We start from the raw sequence: 16,085 nt of genomic DNA, 5'->3' as shown, positions 1-16,085 counted from the left end.
TCACACTGTAATGATGATTTTATATGAGTTTGTACAAGCTAGACCTCATAATGTTTTTCATTTCACATGCTGAATACTATCATTTAGTAAAAAAGAAGTATTTCAAAAAAAAAAGAAAGAAAACGCAGCGATCGTGATTCGAACCCCGGAACTCTCACATGTGAAGCGAGAGACATACCACTACACCATGGAATCGCTGCAAATTAATGAAAAATTAAATGAAAAGATGAAGTCGCATACATGTATATATTCATGTTCGATATTGTCAAAATTTAACACAATGCATGGTGTCTAATTTAACCTTTATTTAACAGTTCTGATAGATGTAATAAGAATATAAAGTCCTCCGAGAACCTGTTTTATAAGTAATAACTCTCCTCATGCCGCTGTGCTAAAAATAGCGACATGTAATACAATAAATACTAATAAAACAAACGGGACGGGACACTTTGAGAGGGGCGAGAAAGATCCTAGGGAGTTTTGGTATAAAATTACACTGCAAAAGCTCAAAATCCTCTTGAAATATCGCCCGGAAAGGATAGAGTTACACACAGACAGAATGTATAAATCTACGACCTTGAACTTTGACCTTTTGACCTCAAAATAAATAGGGGTCTTTCTTAGGCCACAGGGAGTTGTTATGTAAAATTTCATTGCAAAAGCTCAAAGGGTTCTCGAGATATCGCGCGGAAACGAAAGTGTTATTACAGACAGAATTTGCGAATTTATGACCTTGACATTTGACCTTTTGATCTCAAAATCAATAGGGTTTTTCTTTAGTTCATAGGGAGTTGCTATGCAAACTTTCATTGCGAAAGCTCAAAGGGTTCTCGAGATATCTTGTGGAAACGAAAGCGTTACAGACAGACAGAATGACAGACGGACGGACAGACCCAAATTAATATCCCCCACTTTCCAAGCGGGGGGCAAAAATGACACGGGAGACGTTTTTCATACTGGGCTATTATTTACACACTGGATTGTCTTCGAATTATTTTCCCTTATTTCCCATTCATGACAAGGAGCACACGCCGGGTGTGACCGTTCGGCAGGGGATGCAAACTCCTCCAATGCACCTTATCCCATCTCTGGTGTTTTATTGGCCCTTGTTTGCTCTGCTTCTGATTTGTTTGAATGGACTTTTGAGCTTTAAAAAAGCCAAGAATTGCACGATAGTGTTTTAGATTCGTATTAATACTTAGCTGGCAATAAACCAAATAATCAAAAGTAATCAAAACAATATTTCAAGGAGAATCAAACCTGCAGTCAAAGGTTTTCTGAAATTATAAAAAAAAATGCGTATGAAGAGAAATATGACATTTATTCTTCGTGAAATGAACAGCAGGTAATATTATAACTTGAAATTCTTCAGTTTAACTAAGTTTGCTAATCAAATTACTGGAAAGTATCTCCCTACCGGTACCTCCATGTATAAGTAGAAAAAAAACCCCAATTATGAACTATTAAGAGCCCAACAAGGAGTTTCTCTGAACACGAGCTAAGTCATAGGACATTCCTAATTTCAAGCCCAAGATATTCTTCTCCATGTGAATGGTGCTGTCGAATTGAACTACATTTACTTCCATGATGAAAAGGAAACGTCAGCTAGATTTTTGTATTCTAACCTTCCAAATAATACACCTGTCATCACACAATTTGTGTTCTAATCCTGTGTTAATAAATATTTAATTAAAGAAATATCACGTTCAAGGACAAAGTAGAAAAAAAATCTATTTTCGAATAATTTTTTTGTTTCATTAGAAGTTACATTTCACTCACTAGTGACTTTGATCTTTGGGATGTGCTCTTACTGCAAAATCAATACATTTCGTGGTGGCTCAATAATGATGAAAAACTCTGCGTCCAAATCAAATCCAAGTCAAATACTCAATTAATTAATGACGGGGTTTTAAGAGCCATATTTCCTCTTGTAGATATGAGTGAATGTCATAAAATAATTTTCTAACGAACCTGTTGGCCCCCAGAAATTTTGATGATTCCTTAGTATACCAAGTCCTGACCCTATGTCATTAGCAACAGCATACTCAATAATACAGTTTAAAATCATTCTAATCAAGGTATTCCAGAATTTCACAATCTTGACATTGACTAATACCCCATTCATACGACGAAAATTTGCTTATGTATGTAAATTTACATATGAGTAAATATACGAGGGTTGTCCCATAAAATCGTGGACAAAGCGTTTTTCTAAAAGTAATTGGCGCAGCAAATTTTCAGTAAATGTTTATTCATCATATTTAAATAAATCATAATGTTTTTGAAATATATATTCAAAAATAAAAATTTTATTCTGCTTGAATTGCACAATCTTGACATTGCACGGTAAAAATACACACGTTATATTAGAGAAGACATGGAATTAATTCGTAATAAAAGTTTTCAACACATAAGATTAGGATGAAAATTATCCTAATTCCATTCCTTAATCAAATCTGTCGTCTTTTTAAAAATTTCAAGGCATTTGGTTAATTTTTGGCAGTTTCCAAATGGGAAAGTAATAAACACATAACTTTTTTATGACGTTACGGTCAGAGCAGTTCAGAGGTTAGGATGTTGTAATAACGCCTTAAGAGACTTTAAATGAATACAGAAGAAAGAAAATATGAAAAATATCACCAGATCTATAGTATATAAATGAAATGAAAGTTTTCTTAAAGTCTTCGTGGTATACAAAACATATGTGCCATTTGTTATAGCAAAGGACGCTGTCACTGTCAACCGTTTCTGTTTAAGTTGAATGATGGTGAGAATACTGTTGTAACTTTAAATATTCAGAAGACAATCGTGTGCCTATATTTTTTAACTGGTTATAGATACCACATATGTAAATCAATAAAATTTCTAAATTTAAGTGGGGCTTATCCAACTTTAAGTTTAGCAAAGATGAAACGTGACGTTGTTTTAGACACTTTGACGTTATCATCCTCGCCGTAGGAGGATACAGTACATAAATAAAATATCACAATTTGTTTACCTATGCATATATCTATTTGAAATTTGCTATGTATATTCATAATTTATCTACTAAAAAGTGGTGAAAATTTCAGAACGCAGTGATGATTATTTTTCAAGCATCCATCATTTTACGGGACAACCCTTCACACGTAAGTAAAAGTTAATTTGCTATGCGTTGCTGATTTATGTACTGTAAGTAAATCCTTAAATTTCATATAAAATAAGGAGAACCCCTAATTCAGAATTGTGGATTTTTATTTAAAAAAGAATAATTTTCTTATTATTTGGGTAAAAGACTAACTTTTGAATGTTTCTGAAAGAAAGAAGGGGGATCCATTTATTTTTTGGTACAAAAAAGCGAACTTAATAACTTTTAGCAAGAATTTACACACGAAAAAAGGAAAATTATTAATTAAAATCATTGTTTAAAATTGGAAAATGCTTTGGCCTCGGTCTTAAAGACTATAGAAGAGCCGTTGAGTGTTAAGAAAAAGATGCCTGGTGCCATCTACTGAATGACATCTTCAGCAGAATAAAGTTCGACTGGAAATCATTTTGGTGTTTGGAAATCTACAGTACATCAAGTTTGCGAGGTCATTATGAAGTTTCTGCTTGAATACATTGTAATACATATATGTATTTTCTTGGAGAATGAAATGGGCAATCTTTTTAAAAAATGTCAAATGTCAACATAACAAATACATGTATATATGAATAGGAAATATTTATGGTGGGTCATTTTTATTTTCAACAGTGTGTGAATTTTCTGTAGCATCAATTTATGTCAATAGCTTTGCCTTGGTTTAAAAACAAAGAAAGTCAATCTGTAATAAGACCCGGGCGTTTGATGTAATGCCTATTCCTATCACAGCTCCGGAGCATTCCCATGAAGACTACTTGAATTATAGGGGGACTACTTATTGATCATGCAGGGGACATGTTTGCGCGAGCACAGCTATATTTTTTATAATTTAGAGGCATAAACATAGGTTGGCCAGAAAGGGTACAAGATGCGCACGTTTTTTGCAAATTCAAAATATCAGAAGACACTGGAGATATAGCGTGGATCCTTGTTTTCAGAGTTGAAAAAGCCATTTGTAGAAAGTACTATGCTAGAACAACCCGGCGTATCCTTTAAATACTTTATAGCAGTTCCCTTATCAAAACTCAAATTACTTTCAGCTGTCTTTGAAGTGCAGCAAAGATGACCATAAAAAATCTTTTTTTTAAGTTTTGCTTATTGTTAACAAACTGTTGTGGCATGACTGTTTTCCTGCAAATATATAACTGCGATAAAGAACACTTTTTGTTTTTCTTAAATGGCACTATATTTCAAAATATCAACGATACAGTACGGTTTATTTTTAGCGATGATGGAAAGCTGAATCTATATACAGACACAAGAATCGTTCAATTCCCTTGAAAGCACTGCCAGTATTTACTCAAATTTTTAGGTGAATTACATGTAAGAATAAAATTTTACAACGTAAAGTTATTAGTGTAGGATTCAAAATTTTAGAAATTAAGGGTGTGGTATTCACAAATGATTACTTTTCTCTCTGGAAACTCGTATATTTTGTGGAGGGTGGGGGTAGATTTACATGTATAACCAACCAAGACACTAAGTGCGTGTTATTGTTACTTGCTGATAAATTAAAAAGCGTATGTATTCAAGTTTAGCAAAAATCATGAAAGAAAGGGGGAAAAACTCACAGGAGGGTTGAGTGGGGGGCACCAGTGAGTGTTGGGATATTATACGCACAACAATGCAGAAACAACACTTAAACGGAGATTTGTGCAATGAACAAAACAAAATACATATATAAGTAAATTTGCTGCGCGTTCATACTTTTACACACAGTATATTTAGATATGGGTTTCAGGGTTGTCTGTAAAAGGCCTCTTCAAACATCTATAGCCAATCTCGGGCCCATTGCTCTTCCATTGGAAATGTAGTATTCTAAATGACTTGTGACATGACCTTTCTAATGACTTTTCTTTATTTGTGAACATAACGATGTATCAATTTTTTTCAGCAGAAAGTTGATTCGTTACAAAAACATTCGCAACTGAAATGCCGAGAGAGGTGGACGTATTCTTTTAAAATAATTATACTTATATAATTCACACAAATAATCAATTTAAATTTGATTGCGTATGTTCGTCTTGTTTACGTTGTGTTTTTTTTAGAACGGTGCAAAACATTTTAATATACATGTATAAGAATCATGCAATCTTTTTTAAAAAACAAAATTACTTTATTCCAAGATTGACCATTTTACACCTGTTTATAAAAAATGAAATACCTTAATACAGATGAAATGAAAACGGCGATGATACACGTTTTTAATAAAATGATAGTCAAACAAGAAGCAAAGTGTCCCCCCAGAAACCTCACAGTTTTGTAGAATTTTTGCTAAATTTGTATACCTACTTTTTAATTCATGCAAGGCACATACCACGTCGTTTGATCTATCTCTGCTAACATGCCAAGATGTTTCATGTGGGCAATAAGACTTGTTCTGTGTTGTTCATAACCGTTATTTTTCCACAAAGCTTGAAGCAATTCTCCAGACAATAAGCCAAGGTTATTAAGGGTATCCATGTGGCTGAAAATCCCTGTTTCAATGTGTCTTTCATCCATAATAATGTTCTTGAATGCATTGACAAACCATTGTACATCTAATATGATGATATTTTCTATTTCTCTCCGAAAAAGTATTAATCCTGTCTCATGGAAAAATCTTAATGCTGTAACAAACTCTTCTTTGTCCTTTATGGCTATGCCCTCAGCTCTCTGGATCAATTCAAACAGATTTAGGAAGAGAATGATTTTGAGGTTTTCCTGAAACACACGTTTTCAAGTATAACAGATTTTCAGTTTTGCCCACGCATTAACTTTTTAAGGCAAATCATGCCTCTCCCTGACAAAATGACTTTGTGATTTCAGAGTTAATACAATGCATTTTTGCAATTCTTTCATGTTTTCATTGGTCAATTTTTCACTTTAATTTCCTGAAAATGCTCGATATATAACATCCCCTTGCTATCAACACAGACCTCTTCAAGTTCTCTGGATAGATAAAAACATTCTGATGATATCAAGGATATGAAAATATTCCAGAAGTGCCGATTGCAAATAAGCACGTGACCAGATATCATTACAAACTGAAAATTGACCCATAGAGGCTTGATAATGAAATATACCATGTGGTCAGTTTTCTTTTCAAATCGACTTGGATGGCAACAGATCATTTCAAATGGAAAAGAATTTACATTTGGATCTTTGCTTTTTCATTGTATACAAAATGTAAAATGCAGGGTAGCATAAAATGCTATGGATATACTTTAAAAGCGTATAGCCAAAAATGAAAAAAAAGTCATCGGAGTATTAGAGTTACATATTCATGTACTTTGTACTTAAATTAGAGTTTACAAATGTCTAACTCTTTACAGGAATATTAATGGAAAGCCAAAACACGTGTAGAAAACTAGTTAGAATAAAACATTTGTTTAAAAGATCTGGTTATTGCAATGCTATCGAGAAGTCGAAGACAATATCAGATTACTGGGCAGTTTATTGTGAATGTTTTCAATAAAGGATGAGTTTTTCCCCCCTCTGATCAGAACTTCAAAAGATCAATTGACAACTATTGGAACCTCCATGCCTACCATGGCTCTTCAATCCAGGGCTAAATTCATCTACCAATAAAACGGTTTTGTCTATTAAATGTAATCGTGATCTTTAAATTCACCCCAAAACAAAAACATAACAAGGAGCACACGACGGGTGTGACCAAGCAGCAGGGGATACTCACTCCTCCATGGTACCTGATCCACCTCTGGAGGTCCGTGTTTGCTCTGCTCCTATTTTGTATTGTTTTATGGACTTTGATATTGAATACTGTTCGTCATCTCCATATCCTTCAAGAAACGAGCTGATCATCGACCTTTCATTGTTGTTGAACAGTTCCTTTCACATAAGCATCTTACACTTTATTTTCCAACAAGACGACCCTTGGTTCCATGACTTTAACTGGACTCTGGAGTCAGGACAATACATATTGGACCCCAATCAAGCATCTGAGAAATTAACTGGACATTATGATAAAAAGGTGTCATAATGCTCCTGCTATTCTCAATCTGCTGTCTGGTTGTGAGATTGAATGATACCCGATATCCCTATCAGAATGATACACTGATGTACTGGAAAGCGGATAAATGACAGACAGCAAGGGAGGCATGAGAAATGGTACTGACAAGTGAGTCATTTTTGGTGGTACGCAGAAAATTTTCTTCAAATGCTTATAAATCATCGGTTTAATTCTAATGAAATTTTGGTATCAAATTGAATAAAGAATGTTGCATGACAATGTTCGACAAAACATTAGAATAAAAATAACCCTTATATGTTTACCCTGCTTTCTTTCTCATACATGAACACATGTACATGCATATTGCAATCATAATGATATCATTTTACTTCTTAAAATACATGTATGTGATTTACAACATTAAATGATAATTACCTTTTTCTTTTGGTGTTTTTCTATGTGTTCAGAATGAGAAGCAATCAAAATAACAGGTGCCGATTTTGAACTGTAGGTATGAATGGATCCTAGCCAATATCTAACATAATCTGCATAAAAAAAGTAAATGTTGTAGACAGACATTGTTTAAGAAAGTACCAATGACAAAAATTTTATACCGGTATGTTCTAGAAGACTAAATGATCAAATAAATTACGATCGAAAACGATACACTAATATCATTTTTTCTATGAAGCATTAAAAATTGAAGTAATATACCAGGGTATATTTATTAATGAACGATCACCAGTAGGGGGAACTCTCAATAAATTCACTCTGCCTGCTATATTACCTGAATAAGTCCAGTTGCTATAAATAAGATCTGGTCTTTCGCATGCATTTTCAGCCTTGTCTTCTAGATTTTTGGAGATGTCCACAACAAGAATATAAAAAGCCCGCGGACTAAAGAAGATGTGATGACAAGCATAGTATGCACTCTGACCAGCAAAATCAAGGATGCTTAGCATTTTAAAGTTATCATTGCTCACGAAGGCTGAACACTTGCTTGGATCAACGTCTGGTAAAGATTTTTGACTGTCCACATCATGTTCAGACTCTGAGGAATCAGGTATTATATCAGTTAAGCTTTCAGGAACAGAAACTGGTTGCGTTGGGGTTGTCTCCTCACTACTCTCTACATTAGTGCTCAATACGGTGTCTGCTTTCACAGTTTTGTGAACTGAATAGGATTTTATTTCTTGTGAAAGAGTCGATGACGACCTTTTGAATGAATTGCGGCGAATGCTTCTTCTTTTGGTTTCTTCTTGTAAGGCCACTGTCGCTGGGGTCAGACTGAGACAGGCTGCTTTTCTTTCGATGTCTTTGCAAGCTTTAAAAGACAAATAAAGTAGAATGAGAGTTAAAATGGGAAAAATATGTAGAGAAAAAAAAATAAACAGATAAAAAGCAAATGCTGAGTTTAACAAATACTTTATGTAAATGAAAATAATACCTATAATGAAAGATTCCTTTTTATCTAATTTAAATACGTGCGTATGTATTTCAATTCCCTTTGTTGGTGAAGTTTTTAGATCTTTTTCTCCTTTCAGCTTTTTTACAAGAGTTGTCTTTCCTGCTTCAGCACAACCAATCACCATTCCCCTTCCATTAAACACACAGATACTTCCTGTTTTAATGCTATTCACAAATTGTTTTATATTCTGTGAACTCCAAAATAGGATCTCCCTAGGTATATTCACTACAGCAAAATTTTTGCGCTAAATTAATTGTACATTCCATCTTTATGTCATTTAACGTTTTTGGAATTTTCTTTGTTTAATTTAACATTCAAGTATATGTACATTGAAATTATTTCTAACTATATTTCTATTTACGTTAAACTTACATCTCTTTGCAATGGCAGGATATAAACTTGTATCGTTAGGCAAAGGTTTCAAAAGAAAGTCAATCTTAAGACTGTCGATTTCATTAGCTATTGTTTCTGAAAAATATGGTAAATATTCATTTTTCCCTTCACATTTATTCTCTTTTACAAATAAGAAAAGGATAAAATATAAAATTTTACCCTTAACTTCCATTCACTAAAGGATTCTATGTTTTGCTCAAATCAAATTCTAGTAAAAGTTATGAATGAGCAAAGAAAGTATCATAAAATAATATAAATCATTTTGAAATTTTGATATTGAATAACGTTCTCGCGGGATTTTAAATAAATAAATAAATAAATAAATAAACAAATAAATATGCTACACTCACTCCAATAGATAATGGCTGAAAACTGGTTTTAAAATTTCAAATACTTCTCAACGTATTGATATATACACTCCGATTGTTATGAATGCTATTATTTGTTCAGAAACCTTTGTTTGCATTAGAAAATAAAAATCAATCAAATTAACGTTGCAAGCACTAAAAAACCCAGATTTTTTAAAATAAAAAAGTCAACAACTGTTACAAAAACTAGAGAATACCGTCGAGATCTCGGTCCAAAAGACTGATATCTTCGGCTCCCTCTTTTGTTATATCTGCATAAAAAATTAGTTGAAAACCAAATTACAACAAGTGCAAGTATGGATAAATGAAATCTTTTATTAAATTATTATTTACGATTGCAGTTGTTGCCTTTGGTAGGTGCAAATGTAAGGTTAAATCTTTTACTTTGTGTTGGCTTATGACTGTTTAGTTAATTTAATGTGGTTACAAAAGAAAACATACTACTCCAAAGACTCGGCAAAATAAGTCGATCAAAACCCAGATAAGCAACCATCATAAAAAAGCTTGCTCGAAACTCTAGCTTAGATAAGGGTGTATGTCTATGTGAGAGAGGATGCGTATGAGAGGGTGTAGACCTTGTTGCCTTCTTCTTATTCTCTTCCAAAGAAATATTCCCACAAAAATCAGTACGATGATGATGACGATTGGAGTGATTATTGAGACTATTTCAGCTCCATCTGCGTTCTCTGCAGTCGATGAATTTGATGATGTTTCCTCATGTGATGAACTGATTGTGTAACGGAAAGTGTATTTGCTGAAAAGGAGCAATTATCAATTATGTATGTAAATGTAATCATAACTGTTTCAACTTTTAAAAAAGCTTAGCTGAGTATAGTTAACTATAATTTATATGTTTCTGATTTCCAAGCTGTATCATCATTCTCTAAATTACATAAAAGTTAAGCAGTATGCAAATGTTGTGAATGAGAATACTCTCACGTGATACCGAACATACACGTAATTACAGTAAAATGTCTGGACTTTAATTCCAATGCTTGTAATTAATGGATTTGTTTTTTTTTCCTAGACAATTTTTTGGTTATGCTTTTTACGCATTGTTTTGGCTTTTAATAAATCGTAGTATGTATTTAATCTTTTAAGATGCATTTTCTCTTGTTGAAAATTAAATTCATTGTATTGATCTTAATAACAATCAGGGGTTGTATCTTTCCTTACCTCGTGGTTGTTTTGCAGGACAGCTCTGCCAAATAACAATGGTTTTCCGGGTCAATCTCCACACATTCTTGGTCTAAAACAGTAAATGAATGCAGGTTAACATAAACCTAATACAATTCTATCTCCGCGAATTTAAAAAAATATTCAGCTTTTTAAACCTTACAAAGCATAAATAAATGTATATGTGAAATCAGGAATTTCATGTATTTCCTAAACCATTCAGTAAATACGTGTATTTACTGGCCATTTTAGGAAATACATGTAATTGCTGAATAGCAAGGAAATTCATGTATTTACTGAAAATTTAAGGCAATTTTACACGTTTTTACTGAACAAAGCTTGGTTACTGTTCATATACCTTGAAACAATCAGTAAGTATACAAATAGTAGTATACTAGTACATGTTTTTAAGCAGCATTTTATAAGAATGTAAGCAGCTGAGGAATGCCTGAAGGTAATTTCATCTTCTATTTTTATGGAGAAATTTCATTTATATAAATTCATACATTAGATGCCTAATTTTTGGAAGAATACTTTGCATGTGTGATGACATTTCTAAAAAAAACATTTTCTTTTATTAATTATCAAACTTTGCTAAGGGCAATGACTCCCTCTCGTTCAGGCATTTTCTTTATCGTACTTCTAATAAAAATGTATTCCCTAATATTCACAATGCAAATGTATTTATAGAGATGCAATTATTTTGAAGCTTCAACATAAAAGCGATTTATTTGAACCAGATTTTATATTTTTCTATTATAAATTTATAAACATAAATTTACTTTTTTTAAAATGATGATATATGCACAATTTCATTTTATTTGAGGCTATTATCTTTAAAAATGTATGGTAACATGTTTTGTATGCTGGTATGTTTTGCAATTTTTTATTTAGTTAATTCAAACTTAATTCAGTGAAAATAAACGCAGTTTTCTTCCTTAAACCAATAAAATTGTGAGGGTATAAAATGCCTTAAAGTAAAGTTTCCTCACTATAATTCTATTCCAGTATATGTATTTAGTATAATTTTTGTATTTTTCAAGAGACGACAGAAAAAAGTTTTATTTACAAGATAAATTTAAAGTAGCATTGTATGAATATCTAGTAAAAAAAAAATGAAAAATGTCAGTAAGCGATTTTAGTTTTTAAATTTAACAAGTATAAAAATAACCTAGTGAAAGTATGTTGTTATATAACTAGACAACACATTCTAGAAAATGAATGCAGTGTATCAGTATGTGTTTTTTAAAAATATTCACAAATAATGCACTTCTATTTATAACTAAATAAAGGTTTATTTAAAATATCATTTATCCATATAATATGGTAATTGATATTGTGCATGTGTTTAAATATTTTGATTCGTAATCTAAATTATCTTACCAAAAACACAGTCAGTAAATACGTGTAAAAAGTGCTGAAAAATTCAGTAAATACTTGTATTTCCTAACTGAAATCAGTAAAAACGTGTATTTCCTATGCAGATGAGGAATTTCATGTATTTCCTAAAATTCAGGAAATACATAAAATTCCTGATTGCACAGATTTACTGTAACATATAAAAAATGTGTATCCCTTGTCTAAATGAGAAAATGAAAAGAGAAATAAAACACATACATATATTATTTCTTGTTAGCAATAAGAAAAATGAACAAAGATTAAAATATGCATGTAGTACTAAAAAATAAAACAAAAAACAAAAATTAAAAACAGCTTTAATACTTACAATTGTAAGTGCTGTCACTGAAATATGATGCTTCTGGACAACCAGTATCGAATTTATCACACTTGTAGTTATTTAAGGTGTGAATTGATGGTACAAGCTGCATGCAATTTCCTACAAATAAGAATAGTTGATTCCTTTTTCTGTTATCATAAATGAATGATATTTATCATTAATAAACTGGAAATATTTAATTAGTATCAGTTTTAATTTTCTGTACATAAAATTAAGTCCATTTACAGAGAATTCATATAATTGAATTCCTCTCCGTTTCTATGTAGAGTCCATTAAAAATACAAAATAGAAGCACAGCAAACGCGGACCTCCAAAAAAACTCAGAGGTGGGTCAGGTACCATGGAGGAGTGAGCATCCCCTTCCGACCGGTCACATCCGTTGTGTGCTCCTTGTCATGATGGGGAAATAACGGAAAATCCGTCGCAAATGTCGACAATTTAGTGTCTATACACTGGTTTAATATTCAGTATGAAAATCGTCAGTGAACGTTTTACTCAATGATCAATCATATTTGATGACAAGGTCATTGTAGTAACCATATATTTTACGAGATGATGACTTTAAACGAGATTGCGGATTTTCACATTTCAGCAACTTGTTTGTCAACAATTTACCTTAGAAATTACTCGTACGTACTTCATGCTATCGCGTATAAAATCATCTGAGATATATATAGACCTCGTATGCAGGTGATGAATGCACCGGTATATTGCTGAATAAGTAAGGGAAGTTGACAGTTGAAAAGGTTAAGTCATCACGTATATCATAGAGCTTGGTTGTTAGATTACAATTAATGTTCTTTTCCAATATCTAAAACATGCAACAGTATGTAAAAACAGTAAAATATCTAAATATGAAACAAGTATGTACAATGTTACAAATTAATTGTGAATTTTACAAGGCAAAGGTTAATGAAAATTTTACAACAAAATTTCGTATTTAAAATTTCACAATTTACACGATGATGATAATCTATAATAACATTGTTAATGATTTTAAACAAATAAGTGACACCTTCTTCAACAGGAGTCCTTGTATCATTGTAACAGAATTCCAACAAACTGCTTAATTCACTGTTGGGCAGACAATGGTATTTATTGACTGGTTTCGCGTCGTCGTCTGTACAGTTTAGTCTTTTAGACGCCTTTTTCCATTCTGTGTCATTTTGTGGACAATTTGATACTCTATAGACAGGGTTCGGCATGACATTCTGTGAAATAAGATTGTTTAATAATAACTGTACTGCAAAAGATTGTATGATCCCAAATGTTACACCTTAAAAAAATCATGATTGACTACTGTTATATTTATTAAATACTGCAATGCGATTTTGAAGAATTTCATCTATAGAAAATGAACAAGGGGTAAATGTTAAAATACCAGAAAATCAAGTTCTTTTTAAATACAGTCATAATGATGAGCATTGCAAAAACTCTATTGTTGCAAGCCGTTTTGACTGGAAATAAAACATTTTGCTCAAGTAGTCTTGCTAATCGTTTATCGCCTCCGATTTATTGAAAAGATACATACATGTACGAGGGTTGATCCAAAAGTTCGTGGAATTTCTTGATATTTTATTTTTTTTTTTATAATGAAATTGGTTGAAAATTACGAATGAGAATATAGACACTTGTTGAATATTTTAAATAAAAAAATATTTTAAATATCACTCTACTTAAATGTGTATATGATTGATATAGACTGAGGAAAAATACATTTAGTTAGTGGTTTTCCAGTGCCGTAAAAAATAGAAGGAAAACAGAACTTCCATGGACGTTGATTAAAGGTGTGGCCGCCTTTTTGAGGCCCTATTTTAAGTGTTTATCCACCTAGACAAATTAAAAGCGTTAACAGACGTTGTCGGCTGACGCACTGTTCTTGACATTGCTAATAAAATCGGAACATCATATGGAAAGATGGGGGATAATTTGAAATATGAGTGAAAAATGAAGATAAGTTGGTGAAAAAAATATAGAAAAGGGTAGCATTTTGTAGAATTACGTGTTCGAATTGGACATTAGGGTGAGATGCTTCTATAACGTGACGTGACATACCTTACTTGACGTTACGTCGAAGTCTCCCCCGGGATTCACAACTATCCATTTTCAGAGAGCTCGTGTGACCTTATTGGTAAATGGAACATGGTGAAATTTTCCAGTATTGTTGCATTATGACTCTATTTTATAAATATGTCTATTGTTTGTTTTTATCAAATCTCTGTAAAATTTTAGAAAGAAATTCCACGAACTTTTGGATCAACCCTCGTATAATTGAAGATGATAAACATTTACATGAACAATTTAAATCTGATTATTTTATCGTAGTGTCGGCTATAAAATTAATGTAGATACACCAAAGTTAAACACTTCCATAGATATATTTTATTTATAGCTAAGAATTATAATAAACTTGAACATAAAATGTTTCTTCCTGTTAATCGCAATCTAGTCTATAAGATGTACATTGAAATATGTGTCCTCTGGTCTTATCTGTGTTAATATTACGTAATTTTCAACTAGCGATTACAAATCTATGCACTGTTTAAACCTGTCAGTAGGGTATTGATTTTTAGATTCTGCATGCAAGGTTCATATTTGGAGTGTTTCTGAAAATAATAAATTCAATAAAAGAAATAATTGTAATACTATACTATTTTATTTATTTATATAATGGTAATTATGATAGCCTATGATAGATATACTTACAGAATGACATAGGCATATGTGCATAACAATTAATATTACTGTGGTCATCGAAAACAAAAGAAGAATAATTCTGTAGTCTTTAGAATGCGTCATCGTTGATGAAACTTAAAATATTGTCAACAGACGCCCACCATTTCAAAGAGTCGAGCGCTATATATCAGATGATGTTAAGTGTAGCAATAAAAATGATTTCCTTCAACAGACTATCTGGTGCAACAAGAATAATTCTTCCTTCCGGTTGAAAGTACTAGTATGCGCGTGCGTATTTAAAAACTATATAAATTGTGCATATTTAAAGCACCAATAATAATTAATATACGAGATTCCACCACTTTGTACACTACTATTCTTTTTCAAGCATTATTAGATACTTGATATCTTTATCCACGAGATCTTACAATACCTTTATAATGCATGTAAATATACATGAAAGTGTTGATAAGTAATGATTTGGAAAGCCAGTCTAACACTATGAATGCGAAGTTATTCAACAAAGCAATCAATGTGCATGTATATGAAACAATGTTTTTAAACTACATTTACACAAAGAAACATTTATCTTGATCAATGATCATTATTTAAGACTAAAGTTACGCTAAATTTAAAACTCTTCATTATTTTCGTATATCAATATCTAACGCGGAAACTAAGAACAAATATAGTCAATAAAAAAGTTCAATTTCAATAAAATATGAAGATAATGAGCAATACAAATTAATATAAAAAGTCTATTGAAACAATACAAACTGGAAGCAGAACAAACACGGACGTTTAAAACATCAGAGGTGGGATCAGTTGCCATGGAGGAGTAAGTATTCCCAGTCTACCAACTACACACTCGATAGAAAATAGTATGTATGAAATATTCAAAACACCTGATTTATATTAAATTTTAATTGTTGTGATGTTTTTTTATATTCTTTTCACCGTACCAAAATTTCGAGTTTCTACAACTTATAAGAAAATGTTCAAGCCAATGTTTTTATCATTAAAGCAACTATAATGTCAATTACTGTTCAATTGTTTGTATTTTTTTCTCTCATTCTTAAATTTAAATTGACCAGAAATAACTACTGTAGTATTTTCATTTTCTTTAAGGAATGGACAAATGATGGCAGACCTGAAGCTATCCTGTAAAGGTTGGATGTAGAGGCTTTCCGACC

General features: G+C 31.9%; 1 pseudogene; it reads right to left on the bottom strand.

Moving 5' to 3' along the window:
- Nucleotides 1-5,267: 5,267 nt before the first annotated feature.
- Nucleotides 5,268-15,147, bottom strand: LOC134275530 (uncharacterized; annotated as a pseudogene).
- Between the last annotated feature and the right edge of the window lie 938 nt (nucleotides 15,148-16,085).

This window comes from Saccostrea cucullata, unplaced genomic scaffold (genome assembly GCF_032062105.1).
Source record: "Saccostrea cucullata isolate Sc308-1 unplaced genomic scaffold, CSIRO_AGI_Scuc_v1 ctg819, whole genome shotgun sequence".
Taxonomy (NCBI): domain Eukaryota; kingdom Metazoa; phylum Mollusca; class Bivalvia; order Ostreida; family Ostreidae; genus Saccostrea; species Saccostrea cuccullata.
This window is presented reverse-complemented; position numbering and strand designations above follow the sequence as displayed.